The sequence below is a fragment of the Lissotriton helveticus genome, chromosome 12 (assembly GCF_964261635.1).
Source record: "Lissotriton helveticus chromosome 12, aLisHel1.1, whole genome shotgun sequence".
NCBI lineage: Eukaryota > Metazoa > Chordata > Amphibia > Caudata > Salamandridae > Lissotriton > Lissotriton helveticus.
In genome coordinates, this window is record NC_136073.1 from 132,343,123 (window position 1) to 132,366,382 (window position 23,260).

The 23,260-nt window shown below is 41.1% G+C and overlaps 20 non-coding genes across 20 annotated transcripts; all 20 read left to right on the forward strand.

Annotated features, from left to right (window-relative positions):
- Nucleotides 1-194: 194 nt before the first annotated feature.
- Nucleotides 195-276, forward strand: TRNAS-AGA (transfer RNA serine (anticodon AGA)). Its single transcript has one exon. It is a non-coding gene; the product is annotated as a tRNA-Ser (tRNA).
- A 1,653-nt stretch (nt 277-1,929) lies between these two features.
- TRNAS-AGA (transfer RNA serine (anticodon AGA)) lies at nt 1,930-2,011 on the forward strand. Its single transcript has one exon. It is a non-coding gene; the product is annotated as a tRNA-Ser (tRNA).
- A 1,286-nt stretch (nt 2,012-3,297) lies between these two features.
- TRNAH-GUG (transfer RNA histidin (anticodon GUG)) lies at nt 3,298-3,369 on the forward strand. Its single transcript has one exon. It is a non-coding gene; the product is annotated as a tRNA-His (tRNA).
- Nucleotides 3,370-3,664: 295 nt separating this feature from the next.
- Nucleotides 3,665-3,746, forward strand: TRNAS-AGA (transfer RNA serine (anticodon AGA)). The gene has a single exon. It is a non-coding gene; the product is annotated as a tRNA-Ser (tRNA).
- A 2,850-nt stretch (nt 3,747-6,596) lies between these two features.
- TRNAS-AGA (transfer RNA serine (anticodon AGA)) lies at nt 6,597-6,678 on the forward strand. Its single transcript has one exon. It is a non-coding gene; the product is annotated as a tRNA-Ser (tRNA).
- Nucleotides 6,679-7,964: 1,286 nt separating this feature from the next.
- On the forward strand, nt 7,965-8,036 carry TRNAH-GUG (transfer RNA histidin (anticodon GUG)). Its single transcript has one exon. It is a non-coding gene; the product is annotated as a tRNA-His (tRNA).
- Nucleotides 8,037-8,331: 295 nt separating this feature from the next.
- Nucleotides 8,332-8,415, forward strand: TRNAS-AGA (transfer RNA serine (anticodon AGA)). The gene has a single exon. It is a non-coding gene; the product is annotated as a tRNA-Ser (tRNA).
- A 2,824-nt stretch (nt 8,416-11,239) lies between these two features.
- TRNAS-AGA (transfer RNA serine (anticodon AGA)) lies at nt 11,240-11,321 on the forward strand. The gene has a single exon. It is a non-coding gene; the product is annotated as a tRNA-Ser (tRNA).
- Nucleotides 11,322-12,607: 1,286 nt separating this feature from the next.
- Nucleotides 12,608-12,679, forward strand: TRNAH-GUG (transfer RNA histidin (anticodon GUG)). The gene has a single exon. It is a non-coding gene; the product is annotated as a tRNA-His (tRNA).
- Nucleotides 12,680-12,974: 295 nt separating this feature from the next.
- Nucleotides 12,975-13,056, forward strand: TRNAS-AGA (transfer RNA serine (anticodon AGA)). Its single transcript has one exon. It is a non-coding gene; the product is annotated as a tRNA-Ser (tRNA).
- A 1,286-nt stretch (nt 13,057-14,342) lies between these two features.
- On the forward strand, nt 14,343-14,414 carry TRNAH-GUG (transfer RNA histidin (anticodon GUG)). Its single transcript has one exon. It is a non-coding gene; the product is annotated as a tRNA-His (tRNA).
- Nucleotides 14,415-14,709: 295 nt separating this feature from the next.
- On the forward strand, nt 14,710-14,791 carry TRNAS-AGA (transfer RNA serine (anticodon AGA)). Its single transcript has one exon. It is a non-coding gene; the product is annotated as a tRNA-Ser (tRNA).
- Nucleotides 14,792-16,077: 1,286 nt separating this feature from the next.
- TRNAH-GUG (transfer RNA histidin (anticodon GUG)) lies at nt 16,078-16,149 on the forward strand. The gene has a single exon. It is a non-coding gene; the product is annotated as a tRNA-His (tRNA).
- A 295-nt stretch (nt 16,150-16,444) lies between these two features.
- Nucleotides 16,445-16,526, forward strand: TRNAS-AGA (transfer RNA serine (anticodon AGA)). Its single transcript has one exon. It is a non-coding gene; the product is annotated as a tRNA-Ser (tRNA).
- A 1,286-nt stretch (nt 16,527-17,812) lies between these two features.
- Nucleotides 17,813-17,884, forward strand: TRNAH-GUG (transfer RNA histidin (anticodon GUG)). Its single transcript has one exon. It is a non-coding gene; the product is annotated as a tRNA-His (tRNA).
- Nucleotides 17,885-18,179: 295 nt separating this feature from the next.
- TRNAS-AGA (transfer RNA serine (anticodon AGA)) lies at nt 18,180-18,261 on the forward strand. Its single transcript has one exon. It is a non-coding gene; the product is annotated as a tRNA-Ser (tRNA).
- Nucleotides 18,262-19,547: 1,286 nt separating this feature from the next.
- TRNAH-GUG (transfer RNA histidin (anticodon GUG)) lies at nt 19,548-19,619 on the forward strand. The gene has a single exon. It is a non-coding gene; the product is annotated as a tRNA-His (tRNA).
- Nucleotides 19,620-19,915: 296 nt separating this feature from the next.
- Nucleotides 19,916-19,997, forward strand: TRNAS-AGA (transfer RNA serine (anticodon AGA)). Its single transcript has one exon. It is a non-coding gene; the product is annotated as a tRNA-Ser (tRNA).
- A 1,285-nt stretch (nt 19,998-21,282) lies between these two features.
- TRNAH-GUG (transfer RNA histidin (anticodon GUG)) lies at nt 21,283-21,354 on the forward strand. The gene has a single exon. It is a non-coding gene; the product is annotated as a tRNA-His (tRNA).
- Nucleotides 21,355-21,649: 295 nt separating this feature from the next.
- On the forward strand, nt 21,650-21,731 carry TRNAS-AGA (transfer RNA serine (anticodon AGA)). The gene has a single exon. It is a non-coding gene; the product is annotated as a tRNA-Ser (tRNA).
- The last annotated feature ends 1,529 nt before the right edge of the window (nt 21,732-23,260 follow it).

Consider the following 23,260-nt stretch of genomic DNA (forward strand, 5'->3'; position numbering starts at 1 on the left):
GCCACATGAGAGTATGCATGAAAGCCTATCCTTTTCCAAACTAGAGATATACTCATGCAATTTTTGTTTTTAGGAGAGAATGTGCCTGCTGAAAAATACATTATTTTAAAAAAGTGCATTGCAGAATACCAGGAATTTGCTGTGGGACACCTTGAAAACTTTCATACAGATTATTTGCACAAAACTTACAGTCAGTTGTTGTGGCCGAGTGGTTAAGGCGATGGACTAGAAATCCATTGTGGTCTCCCCGCGCAGGTTCGAATCCTGCCAACAACGAGAAACTTTTTAACATCGGCTACAATTTCAGAAGTTAACCTTTAGAATTTCTTCCATGTCAGTTTTATAAATAGGTGGCTTATTTTGGTGTCACTATTGCCCTTTCACATATTTATTATCGCTACCCCTTTCATATCTTTGCTACAACTCTCGTCCTACATTAGCGCTGGTGCAAACACTTCAAATTATTATACCCTGGCTCTCTCAGTCATACCATTCATGCACTTGAAACTTACTTTACCAATAAAAGAAGCAAATAGAAAAATAAAATAAAAGTGCTTGCTGGATTAGGCAAACACACTTCATAAAACTGCATTTTCTTTTCTATTCTCCCCGTGTTACAAGCTTAACTGCTCCCTGTGTGATTTCTCTTAGCCTGCTGTCCCAGGAAGAGAATTTTATCTACAGGCTCTTTCCGTGTTTTTTTCCTAGTCTTTCTTTCCCTTTTCTTAGATTTGTAACTGTTCCTTTATGTGCTCTATTTAGGCGCCATTAATCTCATTTGAGCTCCTTGTACCTGCTGCTGTTTTCTCTACACCTCATACTGCCTTTTCCCTCTTTCTCTCTTTCTCTGAGGTTGGTGGCTACTTTCCAAAGCTTCTGATGCCCCAATGTTCCTTCATCTTGTTGTCAGACGTGAATTGGAAAAGCAACCAAATTAACAAGCCTTTACCACTCATAGATGGCAGAGGTTTATACTTTAATTCAATGAGCTAAGAAAAGCGTGTTGTGGGGCCCCTACGAGCCATGGTGCTTGCTTCATCATAATTGGGCGCGCAGTCATTAGCCACAGCTCTGATCATGGGTCACTGAGGTCAGTTTCAATAATTCCTCAAAAACCTAACCATGCAGTCCCCCCTAACTGTATAGTTATCTTGCTTTACTGCTGTTTGTGTGATTAGCTGGGAGGAGCTCACGGCAGCATCCTCCCTATAAAAGTATAGATGGACCGCTCCTTAATTTTTTCTTGCTTCACATACAGATGGCTTGAGGAGGTACAGGGGAGATGCAGGTCTAATAGACAGAATAGAAGATCTGCGCCAGGTGTGTTTCTCTGCATTGGTGTCCCATCACAGGCAAACAAGTGTATGTGTGATCTTTGACTTCTGGCAGTTCACAAGCAGGCAACCAGGAAACGGTTTCAGCCTATCAACCACTGAGGAGACAAAGCCTTTGTATAAGGAATGAGGAAGCAATGAACACATTCAGCCTATCACTGGAGTTCCCTGAGTGTTTCGAATTATACATTCTCCATGTCACTGTATGTTATTGAGCCCAAGTAGCTCGCCGTGATTGTATAGTGGTTAGTACTTTGCGTTGTGGCTGCAGCAACCTCGGTTCAAAACCGAGTCACGGCATTGTGGTTGGCAATGTCACGACAGTTGGGTTTTTCTTTTACAGAATTACCAAATGTACCAGTTGTTTTTGTAAAATGTCTATTAAAAACAGATCCTTTAAAATATTTAAACGATTTAACGACAAATTTTTTAAACACACATGATTATAAGATGTAGCCTTATTTTTGTTTTTAGGAGAGAATGTGCCTGCTGAAAAAAACATTATTTTTAAAAAGTGCATTGCAGGATATCAGGAATTTGCTGTGGCACACCTTGAAAACTTTCATGCAGATTATTTGCACAAAACTTACAGTCAGTTGTTGTGGCCGAGTGGTTAAGGCGATGGACTAGAAATCCATTGGGGTCTCCCCGCGCAGGTTCGAATCCTGCCAACAACGAGAAACTTTTTAACATCGGCTACAATTTCAGAAGTTAACCTTTAGAATTTCTTCCATGTCAGTTTTATAAATAGGTGGCTTATTTTGGTGTCACCATTGCCCTTTCACATATTTATTATCGCTACCCCTTTCATATCTTTGCTATAACTCTCGTCCTACATTAGCGCTGGTGCAAACACTTCAAATTATTATACCCTGGCTCTCTCAGTCATACCATTCATGCACTTGAAACTTACTTTACCAATAAAAGAAGCAAATAGAAAAATAAAACAAAAGTGCTTGCTGGATTAGGCAAACACACTTCATAAAACTGCATTTTCTTTTCTATTCTCCCCGTGTTACAAGCTTAACTGCTCCCTGTGTAATTTCTCTTAGCCTGCTGTCCCAGGAAGAGAATTTTATCTACAGGCTCTTTCCGTGTTTTTTTCCTAGTCTTTCTTTCCCTTTTCTTAGATTTGTAACTGTTCCTTTACGTGCTCTATTTAGGCGCCATTAATCTCATTTGAGCTCCTTGTACCTGCAGCTGTTTTCTCCTCACCTCATACTGCCTTTTCCCTCTTTCTCTCTTTCTCTGAGGTTGGTGGCTACTTTCCAAAGCTTCTGATGCCCCAATGTTCCTTCATCTTGTTGTCAGACGTGAATTGGAAAAGCAACCAAATTAACAAGCCTTTACCACTCATACATGGCAGAGGTTTATACTTTAATTCAATGAGCTAAGAAAAGCGTGTTGTGGGGCCCCTACGAGCCACGGTGCTTGCTTCATCATAATTGGGCACGCAGTCATTAGCCACAGCTCTGATCATGGGTCACTGAGGTCAGTTTCAATAATTCCTCAAAAACCTATCCATGCAGTCCCCCATAACTGTGTAGTTATCTTGCTTTACTGCTGTTTGTGTGATTAGCTGGGAGGATCTCACTGCAGCATCCTCCCTATAAAAGTGTAGATGGACCGCTCCTTAACTTTTTCTTGCTTCACATACAGATGGCTTGAGGAGGTACAGGGGAGATGCAGGTCTAATAGACAGAATAGAAGGTCTGCGCCAGGTGTGTTTCTCTGCATTGGTGTCCCATCACAGGCCCACAAGTGTATGTGTGATCTTTGACTTCTGGCAGTTCACAAGCAGGCGGCCAGGAAATGGTTTCAGCCTATCAACCACTGAGGAGACAAAGCCTTTGTATAAGCAATGAGGAAGCAATGAACACATTCAGCCTATCACAGGAGTTCCCTGAGTGTTCCGAATTATAAATTCTCCATGTCACTGTATGTTATTGAGCCCAAGTAGCTTGCCGTGATCGTATAGTGGTTAGTACTCTGCGTTGTGGCCGCAGCAACCTCGGTTCGAATCCGAGTCACGGCATTGTGGTTGGCAATGTCACGGCAGTTGGGTTTTTCTTTTACAGAATTACCAAATGTACCAGTTGTTTTTGTAAAATGTCTATTAAAAACAGATCCTTTAAAATATTTAAACGATGTAACGACAAATTATTTAAACGCACATGATTATAAGATGTAGCCTTATTTTTGTTTTTAGGAGAGAATGTGCCTGCTGAAAAAAACATTATTTTAAAAAAGTGCATTGCAGGATATCAGGAATTTGCTGTGGCACACCTTGAAAACTTTCATGCAGATTATTTGCACAAAACTTACAGTCAGTTGTTGTGGCCGAGTGGTTAAGGCGATGGACTAGAAATCCATTGGGGTCTCCCCGCGCAGGTTCGAATCCTGCCAACAACGCGAAACTTTTTAACATCGGCTACAATTTCAGAAGCTAACCTTTAGAATTTCTTCCATGTCAGTTTTATAAATAGGTGGCTTATTTTGGTGTCACTATTGCCCTTTCACATATTTATTATCGCTACCCCTTTCATATCTTTGCTATAACTCTCGTCCTACATTAGCACTGGTGCAAACACTTCAAATTATTATACCCTGGCTCTCTCAGTCATACCATTCATGTACTTAAAACTTACTTTACCAATAAAAGAAGCAAATAGAAAAATAAAACAAAAGTGCTTGCTGGATTAGGCAACACACTTCATAAAACTGCATTTTCTTTTCTATTCTCCCCGTGTTACAAGCTTAACTACTCCCTGTGTAATTTCTCTTAGCCTGCTGTCCCAGGAAGAGAATTTTATCTACAGGCTCTTTCCGTGTTTTTTTCCTAGTCTTTCTTTCCTTTTTCTTAGATTTGTAACTGTTCCTTTACGTGCTCTATTTAGGCACCATTAATCTCATTTGAGCTCCTTGTACCTGCTGCTGTTTTCTCCACACCTCATACTGCCTTTTCCCTCTTTCTCTCTTTCTCTGAGGTTGGTGGCTACTTTCCAAAGCTTCTGATGCCCCAATGTTCCTTCATCTTGTTGTCAGACGAGAATTCGAAAAGCAACCAAATTAACAAGCCTTTACCACTCATATATGGCAGAGGTTTATACTTTAATTGAGCTAAGAAAAGCGTGTTGTGGGGCCCCTACGAGCCATGGTGCTTGCTTCATCATAATTAGGCATGCAGTCATTAGCCACAGCTCTGATCATGGGTCACTGAGGTCAGTTTCAATAATTCCTCAAAAACCTAACCATGCAGTCCCCCCTAACTGTGTAGTTATCTTGCTTTACTGCTGTTTGTGTGATTAGCTGGGAGGAGCTCATGGCAGCATCCTCCCTATAAAAGTGTAGATGGACCGCTCCTTAACTCTTTCTTGCTTCACATACAGATGGCTTGAGGAGGTACAGGGGAGATGCAGGTCTACTAGACAGTATAGAAGATCTGCGCCAGGTGTGTTTCTCTGCATTGGTATCCCATCACAGGCCCACAAGTGTATGTGTGATCTTTGACTCCTGGCAGTTCACAAGCAGGCGGCCAGGAAACAGTTTCAGCCTATCAACCACTGAGGAGACAAAGCCTTTGTATAAGGAATGAGGAAGCAATTAACACATTCAGCCTATCACAGGAGTTCCCTGAGTGTACCGAATTATAAATTCTCCATGTCACTGTATGTTATTGAGCCCAAGTAGCTCGCCGTGATCGTATAGTAGTTAGTACTCTGCGTTGTGGCCGCAGCAACCTTGGTTCGAATCCGAGTCACGGCATTGTGGTTGGCAATGTCACGGCAGTTGGGTTTTTCTTTTACAGAATTACAAAATGTACCAGTTGTTTTTGTAAAATGTCTATTAAAAACAGATCCTTTAAAATATTTAAACGATCTAACGACAAATTATTTTAACACACATGATTATAAGATGTAGCTATATTGTACCTACTGACATAAATTATCGTTCTTGAACCTATTTGCGGTGAGGGAATGGAGCTCTCCCCCATGCCAATCAGAATGCAGATGAATGCAGTTGCAGTTGAGTGACCTGTATTGTGGCTGTCTAGAGGGAATGCACAAATGTAGCTGTCTCGCAGCCCAATCCAGACGTCAATTGGAGACAGGTTTTCAGGCAAATAGAGCAGTAAGTGCAGAGAAATGCTCACTCTCTAAAAATGACATTTATAAAGTAGTAAAGTTAAATCCAACCTCACCAGTAAATAGGATTTATCAATAAATAAATAAAGCTTCTCCTCTCTGATATGGAATTACCCCCCAAAAAGTATAAGGGAATACCCAATGCTAACCTACGAGAGGGGCAGACCTCACAGTAGTGAAAAATGTAATAGACTGTTTTGTACTACCAGGACATGCAAACTACCACAGTACATGTCTTACCTTTTACTTACATAGCATGATGCCCCTAGGACTACCTAGGGCCTACCTTTTGGTTAATTATATGTAATAAAATTGGAGTTTAAGGCTTGGCAAGTAGTTTTAAATGGCAAGTCGAAGTGGCAGTACACTGCAGCACAGGCACTGCAGTAGCAGGCTTGAGACAGGTTTGAAATGATACTTTTTTGGGCGGCACAATCAGTTCCTGGGTATATGGTATACCACTTTACAAGGGGCTTTCAAGTCAATGAAATCTGTCAGTCAGGTATACTCCAATTACACACATGATTAGGGAAGAAGCACGTTCACTTCAGCACTGATTAGTAGCAATAAAGTGATCAGAGTCCTAAGGCCAACAAAAAGATACAGCAAAATGCGTAGGTGAAAAGCAATAAGGTAGGGTTGAGGCCACCTTAAGAATGCAAGGTCTAACAAAAACAAACTAAGGATAACATGAGTAAAACATCAGGTTTCTCTACGGCATTTGGTGAGACAAGTGTGCCTTCTTTTATCTTCCATAAATGCAATCTTTCCCTGACCCCTTTATTATATAGCTCTTCAAGTAAAAAAGATAAAGCACTTACAAAGGAGCCTCAAAAACTCAAAGATGGTAGACTTCTGTAATATGGGCCATAGACTAAAAGCAGCACGAAAACAGAGTGCAATAGGGTCCCAAAAACTTGAGTGCCACATGAGAGTATGCATGAAAGCCTATCCTTTTCCAAACTAGAGATATACTCATGCAATTTTTGTTTTTAGGAGAGAATGTGCCTGCTGAAAAATACATTATTTTAAAAAAGTGCATTGCAGAATACCACGAATTTGCTGTGGCACACCTTGAAAACTTTCATGCAGATTATTTGCACAAAACTTACAGTCAGTTGTTGTGGCCGAGTGGTTAAGGCGATGGACTAGAAATCCATTGGGGTCTCCCCGCGCAGGTTCGAATCCTGCCAACAACGAGAAACTTTTTAACATCGGCTACAATTTCAAAAGTTAACCTTTAGAATTTCTTCCATGTCAGTTTTATAAATAGGTGGCTTATTTTGGTGTCACCATTGCCCTTTCACATATTTATTATCGCTACCCCTTTCATATCTTTGCTATAACTCTCGTCCTACATTAGCGCTGGTGCAAACACTTCAAATTATTATACCCTGGCTCTCTCAGTCATACCATTCATGCACTTGAAACTTACTTTACCAATAAAAGAAGCAAATAGAAAAATAAAATAAAAGTGCTTGCTGGATTAGGCAAACACACTTCATAAAACTGCATTTTCTTTTCTATTCTCCCCGTGTTACAAGCTTAACTGCTCCCTGTGTAATTTCTCTTAGCCTGCTGTCCCAGGAAGAGAATTTTATCTACAGGCTCTTTCCGTGTTTTTTTCCTAGTCTTTCTTTCCCTTTTCTTAGATTTGTAACTGTTCCTTTACGTGCTCTATTTAGGCGCCATTAATCTCATTTGAGCTCCTTGTACCTGCTGCTGTTTTCTCCTCACCTCATACTGCCTTTTCCCTCTTTCTCTCTTTCTCTGAGGTTGGTGGCTACTTTCCAAAGCTTCTGATGCCCCAATGTTCCTTCATCTTGTTGTCAGACGTGAATTGGAAAAGCAACCAAATTAACAAGCCTTTACCACTCATACATGGCAGAGGTTTATACTTTAATTCAATGAGCTAAGAAAAGCGTGTTGTGGGGCCCCTACGAGCCACGGTGCTTGCTTCATCATAATTGGGCACGCAGTCATTAGCCACAGCTCTGATCATGGGTCACTGAGGTCAGTTTCAATAATTCCTCAAAAACCTATCCATGCAGTCCCCCATAACTGTGTAGTTATCTTGCTTTACTGCTGTTTGTGTGATTAGCTGGGAGGATCTCACGGCAGCATCCTCCCTATAAAAGTGTAGATGGACCGCTCCTTAACTTTTTCTTGCTTCACATACAGATGGCTTGAGGAGGTACAGGGGAGATGCAGGTCTAATAGACAGAATAGAAGATCTGCGCCAGGTGTGTTTCTCTGCATTGGTGTCCCATCACAGGCCCACAAGTGTATGTGTGATCTTTGACTTCTGGCAGTTCACAAGCAGGCGGCCAGGAAATGGTTTCAGCCTATCAACCACTGAGGAGACAAAGCCTTTGTATAAGCAATGAGGAAGCAATGAACACATTCAGCCTATCACAGGAGTTCCCTGAGTGTTCCGAATTATAAATTCTCCATGTCACTGTATGTTATTGAGCCCAAGTAGCTTGCCGTGATCGTATAGTGGTTAGTACTATGCGTTGTGGCCGCAGCAACCTCGGTTCGAATCCGAGTCACGGCATTGTGGTTGGCAATGTCACGGCAGTTGGGTTTTTCTTTTACAGAATTACCAAATGTACCAGTTGTTTTTGTAAAATGTCTATTAAAAACAGATCCTTTAAAATATTTAAACGATGTAACGACAAATTATTTAAACGCACATGATTATAAGATGTAGCCTTATTTTTGTTTTTAGGAGAGAATGTGCCTGCTGAAAAAAACATTATTTTAAAAAAGTGCATTGCAGGATATCAGGAATTTGCTGTGGCACACCTTGAAAACTTTCATGCAGATTATTTGCACAAAACTTACAGTCAGTTGTTGTGGCCGAGTGGTTAATGCGATGGACTAGAAATCCATTGGGGTCTCCCCGCGCAGGTTCGAATCCTGCCAACAAAGCGAAACTTTTTAACATCGGCTACAATTTCAGAAGCTAACCTTTAGAATTTCTTCCATGTCAGTTTTATAAATAGGTGGCTTATTTTGGTGTCACTATTGCCCTTTCACATATTTATTATCGCTACCCCTTTCATATCTTTGCTATAACTCTCGTCCTACATTAGCACTGGTGCAAACACTTCAAATTATTATACCCTGGCTCTCTCAGTCATACCATTCATGTACTTGAAACTTACTTTACCAATAAAAGAAGCAAATAGAAAAATAAAACAAAAGTGCTTGCTGGATTAGGCAACACACTTCATAAAACTGCATTTTCTTTTCTATTCTCCCCGTGTTACAAGCTTAACTACTCCCTGTGTAATTTCTCTTAGCCTGCTGTCCCAGGAAGAGAATTTTATCTACAGGCTCTTTCCGTGTTTTTTTCCTAGTCTTTCTTTCCTTTTTCTTAGATTTGTAACTGTTCCTTTACGTGCTCTATTTAGGCACCATTAATCTCATTTGAGCTCCTTGTACCTGCTGCTGTTTTCTCCACACCTCATACTGCCTTTTCCCTCTTTCTCTCTTTCTCTGAGGTTGGTGGCTACTTTCCAAAGCTTCTGATGCCCCAATGTTCCTTCATCTTGTTGTCAGACGAGAATTCGAAAAGCAACCAAATTAACAAGCCTTTACCACTCATATATGGCAGAGGTTTATACTTTAATTGAGCTAAGAAAAGCGTGTTGTGGGGCCCCTACGAGCCATGGTGCTTGCTTCATCATAATTAGGCATGCAGTCATTAGCCACAGCTCTGATCATGGGTCACTGAGGTCAGTTTCAATAATTCCTCAAAAACCTAACCATGCAGTCCCCCCTAACTGTGTAGTTATCTTGCTTTACTGCTGTTTGTGTGATTAGCTGGGAGGAGCTCATGGCAGCATCCTCCCTATAAAAGTGTAGATGGACCGCTCCTTAACTCTTTCTTGCTTCACATACAGATGGCTTGAGGAGGTACAGGGGAGATGCAGGTCTACTAGACAGTATAGAAGATCTGCGCCAGGTGTGTTTCTCTGCATTGGTATCCCATCACAGGCCCACAAGTGTATGTGTGATCTTTGACTCCTGGCAGTTCACAAGCAGGCGGCCAGGAAACAGTTTCAGCCTATCAACCACTGAGGAGACAAAGCCTTTGTATAAGGAATGAGGAAGCAATTAACACATTCAGCCTATCACAGGAGTTCCCTGAGTGTACCGAATTATAAATTCTCCATGTCACTGTATGTTATTGAGCCCAAGTAGCTCGCCGTGATCGTATAGTAGTTAGTACTCTGCATTGTGGCCGCAGCAACCTTGGTTCGAATCCGAGTCACGGCATTGTGGTTGGCAATGTCACGGCAGTTGGGTTTTTCTTTTACAGAATTACAAAATGTACCAGTTGTTTTTGTAAAATGTCTATTAAAAACAGATCCTTTAAAATATTTAAACGATCTAACGACAAATTATTTTAACACACATGATTATAAGATGTAGCTATATTGTACCTACTGACATAAATTATCGTTCTTGAACCTATTTGCGGTTGGGGAATGGAGCTCTCCCCCATGCCAATCAGAATGCACATGAATGCAGTTGCAGTTGAGTGACCTGTATTGTGGCTGTCTAGAGGGAATGCACAAATGTAGCTGTCTCGCAGCCCAATCCAGACGTCAATTGGAGACAGGTTTTCAGGCAAATAGAGCTGTAAGTGCAGAGAAATGCTCACTCTCTAAAAATGGCATTTATAAAGTAGTAAAGTTAAATCCAACCTCACCAGTAAATAGGATTTATCAATAAATAAATAAAGCTTCTCCTCTCTGATATGGAATTACCCCCCAAAAAGTATAAGGGAATACCCAATGCTAACCTACGAGAGGGGCAGACCTCACAGTAGTGAAAAATGTAATAGACTGTTTTGTACTACCAGGACATGCAAACTACCACAGTACATGTCTTACCTTTTACTTACATAGCATGATGCCCCTAGGACTACCTAGGGCCTACCTTTTGGTTAATTATATGTAATAAAATTGGAGTTTAAGGCTTGGCAAGTAGTTTTAAATGGCAAGTCGAAGTGGCAGTACACTGCAGCACAGGCACTGCAGTAGCAGGCTTGAGACAGGTTTGAAATGATACTTTTTTGGGCGGCACAATCAGTTCCTGGGTATATGGTATACCACTTTACAAGGGGCTTTCAAGTCAATGAAATCTGTCAGTCAGGTATACTCCAATTACACACATGATTTGGGAAGAAGCACGTTCACTTCAGCACTGATTAGTAGCAATAAAGTGATCAGAGTCCTAAGGCCAACAAAAAGATACAGCAAAATGCGTAGGTGAAAAGCAATAAGGTAGGGTTGAGGCCACCTTAAGAATGCAAGGTCTAACAAAAACAAACTAAGGATAACATGAGTAAAACATCAGGTTTCTCTATGGCATTTGGTGAGACAAGTGTGCCTTCTTTTATCTTCCATAAATGCAATCTTTCCCTGACCCCTTTATTATATAGCTCTTCAAGTAAAAAAGATAAAGCACTTACAAAGGAGCCTCAAATACTCAAAGATGGTAGACTTCTGTAATATGGGCCATAGACTAAAAGCAGCACGAAAACTTGAGTGCCACATGAGAGTATGCATGAAAGCCTATCCTTTTCCAACCTAGAGATATACTCATGCAATTTTTGTTTTTAGGAGAGAATGTGCCTGCTGAAAAAAACATTCTTTTTAAAAAGTGCATTGCAGAATACCAGGAATTTGCTTTGGGACACCTTGAAAACTTTCATACAGATTATTTGCACAAAACTTACAGTCAGTTGTTGTGGCCGAGTGGTTAAGGCGATGGACTAGAAATCCATTGGGGTCTCCCCGCGCAGGTTCGAATCCTGCCAACAACGAGAAACTTTTTAACATCGGCTACAATTTCAGAAGTTAACCTTTAGAATTTCTTCCATGTCAGTTTTATAAATAGGTGGCTTATTTTGGTGTCACTATTGCCCTTTCACATATTTATTATCGCTACCCCTTTCATATCTTTGCTATAACTCTCGTCCTACATTAGCGCTGGTGCAAACACTTCAAATTATTATACCCTGGCTCTCTCAGTCATACCATTCATGCACTTGAAACTTACTTTACCAATAAAAGAAGCAAATAGAAAAATAAAACAAACGTGCTTGCTGGATTAGGCAAACACACTTCATAAAACTGCATTTTCTTTTCTATTCTCCCCGTGTTACAAGCTTAACTGCTCCCTGTGTAATTTCTCTTAGCCTGCTGTCCCAGGAAGAGAATTTTATCTACAGGCTCTTTCCGTGTTTTTTTCCTAGTCTTTCTTTCCCTTTTCTTAGATTTGTAACTGTTCCTTTATGTGCACTATTTAGGCGCCATTAATCTCATTTGAGCTCCTTGTACCTGCTGCTGTTTTCTCCACACCTCATACTGCCTTTTCCCTCTTTCTCTCTTTCTCTGAGGTTGGTGGCTACTTTCCAAAGCTTCTGATGCCCCAATGTTCCTTCATCTTGTTGTCAGACGTGAATTGGAAAAGCAACCAAATTAACAGACCTTTACCACTCATACATGGCAGAGGTTTATACTTTAATTCAATGAGCTAAGAAAAGCGTGTTGTGGGGCCCCTACGAGCCATGGTGCTTGCTTCATCATAATTGGGCGCGCAGTCATTAGCCACAGCTCTGATCATGGGTCACTGAGGTCAGTTTCAATAATTCCTCAAAAACCTAACCATGCAGTCCCCCCTAACTGTGTAGTTATCTTGCTTTACTGCTGTTTGTGTGATTAGCTGGGAGGAGCTCACGGCAGCATCCTCCCTATAAAAGTGTAGATGGACCGCTCCTTAACTTTTTCTTGCTTCACATACAGATGGCTTGAGGAGGTACAGGGGAGATGCAGGTCTAATAGACAGAATAGAAGATCTGCGCCAGGTGTGTTTCTCTGCATTGGTGTCCCATCACAGGCCCACAAGTGTATGTGTGATCTTTGACTTCTGGCAGTTCACAAGCAGGCGGACAGGAAACGGTTTCAGCCTATCAACCACTGAGGAGACAAAGCCTTTGTATAAGGAATGAGGAAGCAATGAACACATTCAGCCTATAACTGGAGTTCCCTGAGTGTTTCGAATTATAAATTCTCCATGTCACTGTATGTTATTGAGCCCAAGTAGCTCGCCGTGATCGTATAGTGGTTAGTACTCTGCGTTGTGGCTGCAGCAACCTCGGTTCGAATCCGAGTCACGGCATTGTGGTTGGCAATGTCACGGCAGTTGGGTTTTTCTTTTACAGAATTACCAAATGTACCAGTTGTTTTTGTAAAATGTCTATTAAAAACAGATCCTTTAAAATATTTAAACGATTTAACGACAAATTATTTAAACACACATGATTATAAGATGTAGCCTTATTTTTGTTTTTAGGAGAGAATGTGCCTGCTGAAAAAAACATTATTTTTAAAAAGTGCATTGCAGGATATCAGGAATTTGCTGTGGCACACCTTGAAAACTTTCATGCAGATTATTTGCACAAAACTTACAGTCAGTTGTTGTGGCTGAGTGGTTAAGGCGATGGACTAGAAATCCATTGGGGTCTCCCTGCGCAGGTTCAAATCCTGCCAACAACGAGAAACATTTTAACATCGGCTACAATTTCAGAAGTTAACCTTTAGAATTTCTTCCATGTCAGTTTTATAAATAGGTGGCTTATTTTGGTGTCACTATTGTCCTTTCACATATTTATTATCGCTACCCCTTTCATATCTTTGCTATAACTCTCGTCCTACATTAGCGCTGGTGCAAACACTTCAAATTATTATACCCTGGCTCTCTCAGTCATACCATTCATGCACTTGAAACTTACTTTACCAATAAAAGAAGCAAATAGAAAAATAAAACAAAAGTGCTTGCTGGATTAGGCAAACACACTTCATAAAACTGCATTTTCTTTTCTATTCTCCCCGTGTTACAAGCTTAACTGCTCCCTGTGTAATTTCTCTTAGCCTGCTGTCCCAGGAAGAGAATTTTATCTACAGGCTCTTTCCGTGTTTTTTTCCTAGTCTTTCTTTCCCTTTTCTTAGATTTGTAACTGTTCCTTTATGTGCTCTATTTAGGCGCCATTAATCTCATTTGAGCTCCTTGTACCTGCTGCTGTTTTCTCCACACCTCAAACTGCCTTTTCCCTCTTTCTCTCTTTCTCTGAGGTTGGTGTCTACTTTCCAAAGCTTCTGATGCCCCAATGTTCCTTCATCTTGTTGTCAGACGTGAATTGGAAAAGCAACCAAATTAACAAGCCTTTACCACTCATACATGGCAGAGGTTTATACTTTAATTTAATGAGCTAAGAAAAGCGTGTTGTGGGGCCCCTACGAGCCATGGTGCTTGCTTCATCATAATTGGGCTCGCAGTCATTAGCCACAGCTCTGATCATGGGTCACTGAGGTCAGTTTCAATAATTCCTCAAAAACCTAACCATGCAGTCCCCCCTAACTGTGTAGGTATCTTGCTTTACTGCTGTTTGTGTGATTAGCTAGGAGGAGCTCACGGCAGCATCCTCCCTATAAAAGTATAGATGGACCGCTCCTTAACTTTTTCTTGCTTCACATACAGATGGCTTGAGGAGGTACAGGGGAGATGCAGGTCTAATAGACAGAATAGAAGATCTGCGCCAGGTGTGTTTCTCTGCATTGGTGTCCCATCACAGGCCAACAAGTGTATGTGTGATCTTTGACTTCTGGCAGTTCACAAGCAGGCAACCAGGAAACGGTTTCAGCCTATCAACCACTGAGGAGACAAAGCCTTTGTATAAGGAATGAGGAAGCAATGAACACATTCAGCCTATAACTGGAGTTCCCTGAGTGTTTCGAATTATAAATTCTCCATGTCACTGTATGTTATTGAGCCCAAGTAGCTCGCCGTGATCGTATAGTGGTTAGTACTCTGCGTTGTGGCTGCAGCAACCTCGGTTCGAATCCGAGTCACGGCATTGTGGTTGGCAATGTCACGGCCGTTGGGTTTTTCTTTTACAGAATTACCAAATGTACCAGTTGTTTTTGTAAAATGTCTATTAAAAACAGATCCTTTAAAATATTTAAACGATTTAACGACAAATTATTTAAACACACATGATTATAAGATGTAGCCTTATTTTTGTTTTTAGGAGAGAATGTGCCTGCTGAAAAAAACATTATTTTTAAAAAGTGCATTGCAGGATATCAGGAATTTGCTGTGGCACACCTTGAAAACTTTCATGCAGATTATTTGCACAAAACTTACAGTCAGTTGTTGTGGCCGAGTGGTTAAGGCAATGGACTAGAAATCCATTGGGGTCTCCCCGCGCAGGTTCGAATCCTGCCAACAACGAGAAACTTTTTAACATCGGCTACAATTTCAGAAGTTAACCTTTAGAATTTCTTCCATGTCAGTTTTATAAATAGGTGGCTTATTTTGGTGTTACTATTGCCCTTTCACATATTTATTATCGCTACCCCTTTCATATCTTTGCTATAACTCTCGTCCTACATTAGCGCTGGTGCAAACACTTCAAATTATTATACCCTGGCTCTCTCAGTCATACCATTCATGCACTTGAAACTTACTTTACCAATAAAAGAAGCAAATAGAAAAATAAAACAAAAGTGCTTGCTGGATTAGGCAAACACACTTCATAAAACTGCATTTTCTTTTCTATTCTCCCCGTGTTACAAGCTTAACTGCTCCCTGTGTAATTTCTCTTAGCCTGCTGTCCCAGGAAGAGAATTTAATCTACAGGCTCTTTCCGTGTTTTTTTCCTAGTCTTTCTTTCCCTTTTCTTAGATTTGTAACTGTTCCTTTATGTGCACTATTTAGGCGCCATTAATCTCATTTGAGCTCCTTGTACCTGCTGCTGTTTTCTCCACACCTCATACTGCCTTTTCCCTCTTTCTCTCTTTCTCTGAGGTTGGTGGCTACTTTCCAAAGCTTCTGATGCCCCAATGTTCCTTCATCTTGTTGTCAGACGTGAATTGGAAAAGCAACCAAATTAACAGACCTTTACCACTCATACATGGCAGAGGTTTATACTTTAATTCAATGAGCTAAGAAAAGCGTGTTGTGGGGCCCCTACGAGCCATGGTGCTTGCTTCATCATAATTGGGCTCGCAGTCATTAGCCACAGCTCTGATCATGGGTCACTGAGGTCAGTTTCAATAATTCCTCAAAAACCTAACCATGCAGTCCCCCCTAACTGTGTAGGTATCTTGCTTTACTGCTGTTTGTGTGATTAGCTGGGAGGAGCTCACGGCAGCATCCTCCCTATAAAAGTATAGATGGACCGCTCCTTAACTTTTTCTTGCTTCACATACAGATGGCTTGAGGAGGTACAGGGGAGATGCAGGTCTAATAGACAGAATAGAAGATCTGCGCCAGGTGTGTTTCTCTGCATTGGTGTCCCATCACAGGCCAACAAGTGTATGTGTGATCTTTGACTTCTGGCAGTTCACAAGCAGGCAACCAGGAAACGGTTTCAGCCTATCAACCACTGAGGAGACAAAGCCTTTGTATAAGGAATGAGGAAGCAATGAACACATTCAGCCTATAACTGGAGTTCCCTGAGTGTTTCGAATTATAAATTCTCCATGTCACTGTATGTTATTGAGCCCAAGTAGCTCGCCGTGATCGTATAGTGGTTAGTACTCTGCGTTGTGGCTGCAGCAACCTCGGTTCGAATCCGAGTCACGGCATTGTGGTTGGCAATGTCACGGCCGTTGGGTTTTTCTTTTACAGAATTACCAAATGTACCAGTTGTTTTTGTAAAATGTCTATTAAAAACAGATCCTTTAAAATATTTAAACGATTTAACGACAAATTATTTAAACACACATGATTATAAGATGTAGCCTTATTTTTGTTTTTAGGAGAGAATGTGCCTGCTGAAAAAAACATTATTTTTAAAAAGTGCATTGCAGGATATCAGGAATTTGCTGTGGCACACCTTGAAAACTTTCATGCAGATTATTTGCACAAAACTTACAGTCAGTTGTTGTGGCCGAGTGGTTAAGGCAATGGACTAGAAATCCATTGGGGTCTCCCCGCGCAGGTTCGAATCCTGCCAACAACGAGAAACTTTTTAACATCGGCTACAATTTCAGAAGTTAACCTTTAGAATTTCTTCCATGTCAGTTTTATAAATAGGTGGCTTATTTTGGTGTTACTATTGCCCTTTCACATATTTATTATCGCTACCCCTTTCATATCTTTGCTATAACTCTCGTCCTACATTAGCGCTGGTGCAAACACTTCAAATTATTATACCCTGGCTCTCTCAGTCATACCATTCATGCACTTGAAACTTACTTTACCAATAAAAGAAGCAAATAGAAAAATAAAACAAAAGTGCTTGCTGGATTAGGCAAACACACTTCATAAAACTGCATTTTCTTTTCTATTCTCCCCGTGTTACAAGCTTAACTGCTCCCTGTGTAATTTCTCTTAGCCTGCTGTCCCAGGAAGAGAATTTAATCTACAGGCTCTTTCCGTGTTTTTTTCCTAGTCTTTCTTTCCCTTTTCTTAGATTTGTAACTGTTCCTTTATGTGCACTATTTAGGCGCCATTAATCTCATTTGAGCTCCTTGTACCTGCTGCTGTTTTCTCCACACCTCATACTGCCTTTTCCCTCTTTCTCTCTTTCTCTGAGGTTGGTGGCTACTTTCCAAAGCTTCTGATGCCCCAATGTTCCTTCATCTTGTTGTCAGACGTGAATTGGAAAAGCAACCAAATTAACAGACCTTTACCACTCATACATGGCAGAGGTTTATACTTTAATTCAATGAGCTAAGAAAAGCGTGTTGTGGGGCCCCTACGAGCCATGGTGCTTGCTTCATCATAATTGGGCTCGCAGTCATTAGCCACAGCTCTGATCATGGGTCACTGAGGTCAGTTTCAATAATTCCTCAAAAACCTAACCATGCAGTCCCCCCTAACTGTGTAGGTATCTTGCTTTACTGCTGTTTGTGTGATTAGCTGGGAGGAGCTCACGGCAGCATCCTCCCTATAAAAGTATAGATGGACCGCTCCTTAACTTTTTCTTGCTTCACATACAGATGGCTTGAGGAGGTACAGGGGAGATGCAGGTCTAATAGACAGAATAGAAGATCTGCGCCAGGTGTGTTTCTCTGCATTGGTGTCCCATCACAGGCCAACAAGTGTATGTGTGATCTTTGACTTCTGGCAGTTCACAAGCAGGCAACCAGGAAACGGTTTCAGCCTATCAACCACTGAGGAGACAAAGCCTTTGTATAAGGAATGAGGAAGCAATGAACACATTCAGCCTATAACTGGAGTTCCCTGAGTGTTTCGAATTATAAATTCTCCATGTCACTGTATGTTATCGAGCCCAAGTAGCTCGCCGTGATCGTATAGTGGTTAGTACTCTGCGTTGTGGCTGCAGCAACCTCGGTTCGAATCCGAGTCACGGCATTGTGGTTGGCAATGTCACGGCCGTTGGGTTTTTCTTTTACAGAATTACCAAATGTACCAGTTGTTTTTGTAAAATGTCTATTAAAAACAGATCCTTTAAAATATTTAAACGATTTAACGACAAATTATTTAAACACACATGATTATAAGATGTAGCCTTATTTTTGTTTTTAGGAGAGAATGTGCCTGCTGAAAAAAACATTATTTTTAAAAAGTGCATTGCAGGATATCAGGAATTTGCTGTGGCACACCTTGAAAACTTTCATGCAGATTATTTGCACAAAACTTACAGTCAGTTGTTGTGGCCGAGTGGTTAAGGCAATGGACTAGAAATCCATTGGGGTCTCCCCGCGCAGGTTCGAATCCTGCCAACAACGAGAAACTTTTTAACATCGGCTACAATTTCAGAAGTTAACCTTTAGAATTTCTTCCATGTCAGTTTTATAAATAGGTGGCTTATTTTGGTGTTACTATTGCCCTTTCACATATTTATTATCGCTACCCCTTTCATATCTTTGCTATAACTCTCGTCCTACATTAGCGCTGGTGCAAACACTTCAAATTATTATACCCTGGCTCTCTCAGTCATACCATTCATGCACTTGAAACTTACTTTACCAATAAAAGAAGCAAATAGAAAAATAAAACAAAAGTGCTTGCTGGATTAGGCAAACACACTTCATAAAACTGCATTTTCTTTTCTATTCTCCCCGTGTTACAAGCTTAACTGCTCCCTGTGTAATTTCTCTTAGCCTGCTGTCCCAGGAAGAGAATTTAATCTACAGGCTCTTTCCGTGTTTTTTTCCTAGTCTTTCTTTCCCTTTTCTTAGATTTGTAACTGTTCCTTTACGTGCTCTATTTAGGCGCCATTAATCTCATTTGAGCTCCTTGTACCTGCTGCTGTTTTCTCCACACCTCATACTGCCTTTTCCCTCTTTCTCTCTTTCTCTGAGGTTGGTGGCTACTTTCCAAAGCTTCTGATGCCCCAATGTTCCTTCATCTTGTTGTCAGACGTGAATTGGAAAAGCAACCAAATTAACAAGCCTTTACCACTCATACATGGCAGAGGTTTATACTTTAATTCAATGAGCTAAGAAAAGCGTGTTGTGGGGCCCCTACGAGCCATGGTGCTTGCTTCATCATAATTGGGCACGCAGTCATTAGCCACAGCTCTGATCATGGGTCACTGAGGTCAGTTTCAATAATTCCTCAAAAACCTATCCATGCAGTCCCCCCTAACTGTGTAGTTATCTTGCTTTACTGCTGTTTGTGTGATTAGCTGGGAGGAGCTCACGGCAGCATCCTCCCTATAAAAGTGTAGATGGACCGCTCCTTAACTTTTTCTTGCTTCACATACAGATGGCTTGAGGAGGTACAGGGGAGATGCAGGTCTAATAGACAGAATAGAAGATCTGCGCCAGGTGTGTTTCTCTGCATTGGTGTCCCATCACAGGCCCACAAGTGTATGTGTGATCTTTGACTTCTGGCAGTTCACAAGCAGGCGGCCAGGAAACGGTTTCAGCCTATCAACCACTGAGGAGACAAAGCCTTTGTATAAGGAATGAGGAAGCAATGAACACATTCAGCCTATCACAGGAGTTCCCTGAGTGTTTCGAATTATAAATTCTCCATGTCACTGTATGTTATTGAGCCCAAGTAGCTCGCCGTGATCGTATAGTGGTTAGTACTCTGCGTTGTGGCCGCAGCAACCTCGGTTCGAATCCGAGTCACGGTATTGTGGTTGGCAGTGTCACGGCAGTTGGGTTTTTCTTTTACAGAATTACCAAATGTACCAGTTGTTTTTGTAAAATGTCTATTAAAAACAGATCCTTTAAAATATTTAAACGATCTAACGACAAATTATTTAAACACACATGATTATAAGATGTAGCCTTATTTTTGTTTTTAGGAGAGAATGTGCCTGCTGAAAAAAACATTATTTTTAAAAAGTGCATTGCAGGATATCAGGAATTTTCTGTGGGACACCTTGAAAACTTTCATACAGATTATTTTTCACAAAACTTGCAGTCAGTTATTGTGGCCGAGTGGTTAAGGCGATGGACTAGAAATCCATTGGGGTCCCCCCGCGCAGGTTCGAATCCTGCCAACAATGAGAAACTTTTTAACATCGGCTACAATTTCAGAAGCTAACCTTTAGAATTTCTTCCATGTCAGTTTTATAAAGAGGTGCCTTATTTTGGTGTCACTATTGCCCTTTCACATATTTATTATCGCTACCCCTTTCATATCTTTGCTATAACTCTCGTCCTACATTAGCGCTGGTGCAAACACTTCAAATTATTATACCCTGGCTCTCTCAGTCATACCATTCATGCACTTGAAACTTACTTTACCAATAAAAGAAGCAAATAGAAAAATAAAACAAAAGTGCTTGCTGGATTAGGCAACACACTTCATAAAACTGCATTTTCTTTTCTATTCTCCCCGTGTTACAAGCTTAACTGCTCCCTGTGTAATTTCTCTTAGCCTGCTGTCCCAGGAAGAGAATTTTATCTACAGGCTCTTTCCGTGTTTTTTTCCTAGTCTTTCTTTCCTTTTTCTTAGATTTGTAACTGTTCCTTTACGTGCTCTATTTAGGCGCCATTAATCTCATTTGAGCTCCTTGTACCTGCTGCTGTTTTCTCCACACCTCATACTGCCTTTTCCCTCTTTCTCTCTTTCTCTGAGGTTGGTGGCTACTTTCCAAAGCTTCTGATGCCCCAATGTTCCTTCATCTTGTTGTCAGACGTGAATTGGAAAAGCAACCAAATTAACAAGCCTTTACCACTCATACATGGCAGAGGTTTATACTTTAATTCAATGAGCTAAGAAAAGCGTGTTGTGGGGCCCCTACGAGCCATGGTGCTTGCTTCATCATAATTGGGCACGCAGTCATTAGCCACAGCTCTGATCATGGGTCACTGAGGTCAGTTTCAATAATTCCTCAAAAACCTATCCATGCAGTCCCCCCTAACTGTGTAGTTATCTTGCTTTACTGCTGTTTGTGTGATTAGCTGGGAGGAGCTCACGGCAGCATCCTCCCTATAAAAGTGTAGATGGACCGCTCCTTAACTTTTTCTTGCTTCACATACAGATGGCTTGAGGAGGTACAGGGGAGATGCAGGTCTAATAGACAGAATAGAAGATCTGCGCCAGGTGTGTTTCTCTGCATTGGTGTCCCATCACAGGCCCACAAGTGTATGTGTGATCTTTGACTTCTGGCAGTTCACAAGCAGGCGGACAGGAAACGGTTTCAGCCTATCAACCACTGAGGAGACAAAGCCTTTGTATAAGGAATGAGGAAGCAATGAACACATTCAGCCTATCACAGGAGTTCCCTGAGTGTTTCGAATTATAAATTCTCCATGTCACTGTTTGTTATTGAGCCCAAGTAGCTCGCCGTGATCGTATAGTGGTTAGTACTCTGCGTTGTGGCCGCAGCAACCTCGGTTCGAATCCGAGTCACGGTATTGTGGTTGGCAGTGTCACGGCAGTTGGGTTTATCTTTTACAGAATTACCAAATGTACCAGTTGTTTTTGTAAAATGTCTATTAAAAACAGATCCTTTAAAATATTTAAACGATCTAACGACAAATTATTTAAACACACATGATTATAAGATGTAGCCTTATTTTTGTTTTTAGGAGAGAATGTGCCTGCTGAAAAAAACATTATTTTTAAAAAGTGCATTGCAGGATATCAGGAATTTTCTGTGGGACACCTTGAAAACTTTCATACAGATTATTTGCACAAAACTTGCAGTCAGTTATTGTGGCCGAGTGGTTAAGGCGATGGACTAGAAATCCATTGGGGTCCCCCCGCGCAGGTTCGAATCCTGCCAACAATGAGAAACTTTTTAACATCGGCTACAATTTCAGAAGCTAACCTTTAGAATTTCTTCCATGTCAGTTTTATAAAGAGGTGCCTTATTTTGGTGTCACTATTGCCCTTTCACATATTTATTATCGCTACCCCTTTCATATCTTTGCTATAACTCTCGTCCTACATTAGCGCTGGTGCAAACACTTCAAATTATTATACCCTGGCTCTCTCAGTCATACCATTCATGCACTTGAAACTTACTTTACCAATAAAAGAAGCAAATAGAAAAATAAAACAAAAGTGCTTGCTGGATTAGGCAACACACTTCATAAAACTGCATTTTCTTTTCTATTCTCCCCGTGTTACAAGCTTAACTGCTCCCTGTGTAATTTCTCTTAGCCTGCTGTCCCAGGAAGAGAATTTTATCTACAGGCTCTTTCCGTGTTTTTTTCCTAGTCTTTCTTTCCTTTTTCTTAGATTTGTAACTGTTCCTTTACGTGCTCTATTTAGGCGCCATTAATCTCATTTGAGCTCCTTGTACCTGCTGCTGTTTTCTCCACACCTCATACTGCCTTTTCCCTCTTTCTCTCTTTCTCTGAGGTTGGTGGCTACTTTCCAAAGCTTCTGATGCCCCAATGTTCCTTCATCTTGTTGTCAGACGTGAATTGGAAAAGCAACCAAATTAACAAGCCTTTACCACTCATATATGGCAGAGGTTTATACTTTAATTGAGCTAAGAAAAGCGTGTTGTGGGGCCCCTACGAGCCATGGTGCTTGCTTCATCATAATTAGGCACGCAGTCATTAGCCACAGCTCTGATCATGGGTCACTGAGGTCAGTTTCAATAATTCCTCAAAAACCTAACCATGCAGTCCCCCCTAACTGTGTAGTTATCTTGCTTTACTGCTGTTTGTGTGATTAGCTGGGAGGAGCTCATGGCAGCATCCTCCCTATAAAAGTGTAGATGGACCGCTCCTTAACTCTTTCTTGCTTCACATACAGATGGCTTGAGGAGGTACAGGGGAGATGCAGGTCTACTAGACAGTATAGAAGATCTGCGCCAGGTGTGTTTCTCTGCATTGGTGTCCCATCACAGGCCCACAAGTGTATGTGTGATCTTTGACTCCTGGCAGTTCACAAGCAGGTGGCCAGGAAACAGTTTCAGCCTATCAACCACTGAGGAGACAAAGCCTTTGTATAAGGAATGAGGAAGCAATTAACACATTCAGCCTATCACAGGAGTTCCCTGAGTGTACCGGAATATAAATTCTCCATGTCACTGTATGTTATTGAGCCCAAGTAGCTCGCCGTGATCGTATAGTGGTTAGTACTCTGCGTTGTGGCCGCAGCAACCTCGGTTCGAATCCAAGTCACGGCATTGTGGTTTGCAATGTCACGGCAGTTGGGTTTTTCTTTTACAGAATTACCAAATGTACCAGTTGTTTTTGTAAAATGTCTATTAAAAACAGATCCTTTAAAATATTTAAATGATCTAACGACAAATTATTTTAACACACATGATTATAAGATGTAGCTATATTGTACCTACTGACA